Source organism: Calidris pugnax, unplaced genomic scaffold (genome assembly GCF_001431845.1).
Source record: "Calidris pugnax isolate Ruff unplaced genomic scaffold, ASM143184v1 scaffold56, whole genome shotgun sequence".
Taxonomy (NCBI): Eukaryota; Metazoa; Chordata; class Aves; order Charadriiformes; family Scolopacidae; genus Calidris; species Calidris pugnax.
This window is the reverse complement of record NW_015090839.1, coordinates 2,401,579-2,407,722: the sequence shown is the minus strand read 5'-3', so window position 1 is coordinate 2,407,722 and position 6,144 is coordinate 2,401,579.

Genomic DNA, 6,144 nt, shown 5'->3' with positions numbered 1-6,144 from the left:
TGTTCTTGGACTGGAGACAGACCAATTTTAAACTGATCTGAAAGTAGCTACAACTTTCTGTAAGCTGACATCATCCTCTACCCCATTCCGTAACTTCCTTAAGCAATGCATCCCAAAAGATGCCATACACACCAGATACGTTGAATATAGGGAAAACATTCATTCTGGCATCCCAGGAGGGCTGTGCCCCCACTACACGTGCAGAAAACCTGCACCAACCACATGCAGTTACTCCAGCAGTGCTGGAACTGCACAAATGCACTGCACACACTCGAAGCATTTCTTTTACACATATGCAGGTGCTTAACGTATCCTAGAAGTGTTGAATTTGTTACAGACATGCTAGAGATTACATTGCACACATGTTACAGAACTGTTATGCCTATGTTATGGAACAATGGAGGGGGAATAGCAGCACCTAAGATTTATTAGTCCAGGAAAAAAGCTGAGTGGCCAATAAGCACAAAAAAGAAATTGAATCTCTTTGCTTTTAAATGTTTAAAAGCAAAATAACTTTAAAAATTGCATTGATATATCAACGGGAGGGAAGAATCTATTTGGAAGCCTGGAACTAAGAATGAAGCAGTCTGATGGCTAACTAGTGCATCACGCCCTTAGTGTTTAAAACAAACTCCGCACTGGGGCATAGTCAAGTGATTGTCTTACAAAAAACTAACCAAACAAAAAAAAAATGGGGGAAGAGGGGATGGAAGGGGAAGGAGATAAAAATAAAATAAAATAACAAAACCAAAACAAGACCAACAAAACCTAACATACCACTCTCTGTTACTGACCACACATCATTATTTTGGCAAATGTCATGTTATCTGCACCCGAATTTTTTTCTTCATTTTACATTTCCTGTTTGCCAATTTTCAGCTTTAAATCATGCTGCTGCAAATCAAATAGCTGAAACATTAAGAATTCATCTTTTATTTACTTGTCTCTCAAAAAAAATTCCTGGCCTCAAGTAATAAGGTAAGTTTGCCACCCTTGAATACTACCTTTATAGCACCTTTATCCAAAACTTAACGTCTCTGAAAAAAACAAAACATACCAAACTACTTGCAGATTTTTTTCTTTCAAAATAATCCCACATGCTCACATATCCAGGCTTCAAGTGCAGCATTAACTGTGCTTACAGAGAGATCTGAAAGAGACTTTCAAAGCCAGACTACTCTTCGGCCCTAGTATTTTAAGTCTGCGCAGTGAGTAACTTAGAAATACCAAGCATCATTAACAGGATTATTTTCCCACTTAGATTTAATTCATAGCAGATGCAAAAAGACATTCTACTTAATAACATTAAGTCCTATTATTTCTATAATTAAACAAATTGCATAAAGCTTATACAATTCAACCAGCACAGAAATGCTACCTAACCTATTCCATATATTGTTCCTTATTGTATTAAAAGCATCTGTTTCTTAATGCCAAAACCACATTCTGCAAATAAACATGCTTAACCTCAGGCATGTGAGTTATTTTACTTAAGTCAAGAGAACTACCTCTATGTCTGAAATTACAATCAAAATTCCTGCAGGACGTAGACTGCATTTTCCCCTTAAATCACCTATTAGGCCCACTTTTCTAATAGAATAGATTTTACACAAACAGGCCCTAAGAACTTCCACCAGGAGTTACCGCCTCCTACCTCTGCAGTCAGACATTTTTGTAAGGTTTATCTACAAATCTTCCTCAGCCTATAAATCCCTAGGAAAAAAAAATATCAACATTCAGATACAACAAACTGATCCTACAGCCCAACAGTCTGCTTGGGAATGTTCCCTTTTTCCCCCTGCCGTAGTAAAAGAAAAAACAAATTCAAAGAGCAGGATACTTCCAGAGAAGGGCAACGAAGCTGGTGAGGGGTCTGGGGAGGCTTATGAGTCTTATGAGAGACTGAGGGAGCTGGGGTTGTTCAGCCTGGAGAAAAGGAGGCTGAGGGGAGACCTTATCGCTCTATACAACTACCCAAAAGGAGGTTGTAGAGAGGTGGGGGTCGGTCTCTTCTCCCAAGTCACAGGCAATAGGACTAGAGGAAATGGCCTCAAGTTGTGCCAGGGGAGGTTCAGGTTGGATATTAGGAAAAAATTTTACACTGAAAGGGTTATCAAGCATGGGAATGGGCTGCCCAGGGAAGTAGTTGAGGCACCATCCCTGGAGGTGTTCAAAAGACAGGTTGACATGGTGGTGGGGGACATGGTTTAGTGATGGCTTTTTTTGTCAGAGTTGGGTTGATGGTTAGACTAGATGATCTTAAAGGGCACTTCCAGCCTAGATGATTCTATGATTCTATACTGGTTTCTAGTGTCCAGCGTTAGTTTAGCAAGAGAACACTGAGGCACGTTAGGAGGACAGATGTCCACTCCACCATTGACACATCCTCCTTCTGCACAACTCCCACCAGCCCAAGCAAGTAGGGGAGCCCCCCGAAAGACCAGAGCAGCACAGAGGTGCGGTGAGACGGTGTAAGGCAGGTTAACGAGCCCACAAGCAGTTGGTACAGAATCTTCATGGTTGGAAGGGACCTTTGAGATCATCAAGTCCAATCACGAAAAAAAACCAACAAAAAAAACCAAAAAAACACAGACACAAACCAACAATCTCGGGCACTAGAGCATGCCCTGAAGAGCCACATCTACACATTTCTTAAATACCTGCAGGGATGATGACTCCACCACCTCCCTGGGCAGGATGTTCCAGTGCCTGACCACTCTAATAAAGTAATTCTTCCTAATATCTAATCTAAACCTCCCCTGCCACAACTTCAGACCATTTCCTCTGGTCCTGTCATTGTTCCCTTGGGAGAAGAGGCCAACACCCACCTCTCTACAACCTCCTTACATGCGTGTATCTCTCTGCAGGAGCCACACAACTACACCAGATCTGAAGATGGGTCAGAATTTTTGGATGCTGTTCTAATCACGCTGTATCACGATGTATGATAGGCTGGTGGGTGTATGATTAGAAGGAAGGGAACAGAGAAGAAAACAGCCGCACATTTATAATGCAACAGCGTCTGTCTGATTTTACATATACACGTTTACATACGACCCAGAAAAATTCTGTCCAGTTGCAAATATTCTGTTGTGTACCCTCCTCCTGAGCAGCCAGCCTTCCACAGAGGGAGCAGCAAGGCCTTCAAGAGCCATCCATAGTGGAATTTTGAAGAATTTCACACAAAGCTCTTTTCCTGCCTCAAGAAAGGCAAATCCAGCAAGTAAAATTACAAAACAGCCTTAAGCCCCGGTCTTTAAAAGGAAGTACACTGTATTGTTTTAGATACACACTAAGCATTGGCTTTAAGCATTATTTATACGATGCTCAAGCTGTTTATACAAACGACCTAAGACTCCGGAGTTGAATGACAAAATTATTTTCATACACTGCTAACTCAAAAAATAAACATGGGAATACAATTACCGAGCAAATCTAAAGATGGGATAGCAGGTGACTTCAGCTTTCCAATAAATTTCCACATTCAGTCAGAGAAAGCAACGAGAACATAATGGAAACTTTAAAGATTGCTATTAAAATAATCATGCTTTCATCTGGTTTATATTAAAGTGCCTCCCTCATAAAGACTACATTGCTGTAAACTTCAAGCTCTTTTAAGAGCAAAATACTCAAATCATTCTTCAATAAACACTACTCCAAACACTTACGATAGATTAAAGACAACAATTAAAATGCCTGATTTATTAGATACAACCACAAACACATAGAAAAGATTTGAAATCTCGTGCTTCCCCCTCCGGGAACATAAGGAAACGATTATATTTCACTTTCTCTGTGCATCTTGTAAAGAAAACTCCGGGTATGGTGAGACTGCTACACAGGCACACACACTCCCAACCCAAGGAGCAACCAGCAAGCTATTTTAAGAAATGCCACATGCCTTTGGGGGCTCACACTTCCTACATTCCTCCACTTTCAAGGGTACAAAAACTGCATCTCTTTGTAATTATTATCACAACACCTGCAATTTCAGCAGTTTGGGTTTCCAGCAACCAACATGCTATGGAGAGACCCACAGTGGCACGCTTTGTGCGTTTGGCAGCAGTTTGTTCCTGGCTGCTCCTGCTGTTATCCCTGAGATGTCGCTGGGCTCTCTCCTGCCTGTGCAGCTCCTGACAGCCACAAAAGCACACTGCAAGGGTAACTAGTTTTAGTCACAATGACATCAAAGATGTGGCTAAAAACAAGTAACACATCATCTACGCTGTAAGCATTCAAATTTCAGCTTTTTTTATGCTGTCGTGGACTTTTACAAATAAATTACCTTTGTCACCTTCAAAATCTTACACTGCATGTAGCTCTTAACGTCTTATATTCGTCCTTCATTAGCACAAACAATTTCTAGCAATTCAGATTTGATCGGATGCTGACGTGATACTATTGCCACATGAGGCTCAAAGTCTACCTTCCTAAAGTGATCCCCTGGTTGCCATATTTCAAAATGTCCCTATTCATCTCTGGTAACCCCAGGGCAAGCAGCACCATCCTTGCTATCGAACGAGACCTGAATTTGACAAAGTTGACCATGCACTATTGCAAGGTTTTACCCAAAGCATACCTCTATGAAGCTGACTGATTTTAAGCTTGGCTTTTGCTATTCCAAACACAATGGTCAAAGACAAACACCTTCCAAGAGGACTATACAAAAGTTACGCCAGTGCAGAAATACAGCTGAGAGAAAGTAAGTCCTAGTAAATTGCTCAAAGATATTTACAATCACTCCGGAGATTATTCAAAATATATATGTATATGGCTAATTCAGCACTAACTTGATCAAAAAGGAGAATCAAAAGGTCTAATTTACTATACAGAAATAAGATCCTTTTCCTGCAATCAAAAAATGAAGCAAAAAATTTATAAACAGGACAACTAACAGATTCAGATCGCACACATTACGCATCCTACTCACTGCCCCACGTGCAATGGTTGACGGCTTTCCTAAAATTTTCTGATACAAAGCTAGACAAAATATCAAAGCAAGGATATCAAAGATGTCAGGCCTGTAAAATTACAGATTTGGAGAGGAAAAAGAGGATGCTTCGCATTTGTATAGCATTTTGCAGTATACCAAACATTGTGATGAAACCAAGTATTAGTTAAAATTCTAAAACCTTTGCTCTGCCTGGACTGTAATAAAATATTTGTACACCTGTCAGCTTTAGTCACCAGGAAGGCACAGAAATCACCAAGAAGTATCTGCAGCCCCTGACCCACAGACAAAACTTTAACACTAACATTACTTGTAGGGCAACAGCTGTAGTCAGACCTTGGCAAAGCGCCATGAAATAAGTACCAAATCTCTCCTTGATGTGCTGGGTAAGGGCTGCTCAAACTCAATTTTATTTTCCCCACCCAGCAGAAAAACTGGAGGAGTTTTATGGGAGCACAAGGAAGGCGCGCTAGACGGATGCTAGGGATAAAAAATGAAATTAAAAAAAAAAAAAAAAAAAAAAGAAAGAAAAAGGGAAGAAGAAGGTAAACGGTTTCAAATGCAGGAGGGGATGAAAATTGTCTTTGTGCGATGGGTAAGAGCAAAGGAAAGTCCATTTCCACCGGCTACGAGACGCCCCCGCCGGAGCCGGCAGAGAGCACCGCCGCTCGGCGCGGAGGGAAGGGAAGGGAGGGAAGGCAGGGGAAGGGAAAAGGAAGGGAAGAAGGGTATGGAAACCCGGCGAAAGCCCGGCCGGGCTCGGAGGGAGAAGCCGCCAGCCTCCGCCGCCGAGGCATGCACCTCCCAGCCCGCGCTCGGCGGCTGGCTCCCTATTTAAAGGCTGATGTGGTGTTTAAATGGAGAGGCGGTGACGTGGGGCTGGAAAGCACCTTCCCATCCGAGCAGAGTCTATATTAGAGAGCGGCAATAGCTCTATATAAACAGGGCAGCCACAGGGAGGAGGAACACAAGGAGCAGGCAGGCAGAAAGGCAGGGGGAAGCCATGATGGATCTGAGAGCCACAAACAACAAGGGGGCCGAGCCCGCCGCCGCCGGGACGCCGGGTTTGTCTCCTCCAGCGCTTCGGGGCGGGGGTCGCGGCCGGGGGGCGCGGCAGGGGGAGCGGAGCGGAGAGCGGAGCGGCGGCCGGGGGGGGCCCGGCGGCTGCGCAGGTTTGTGTGACTGCTTGTGGC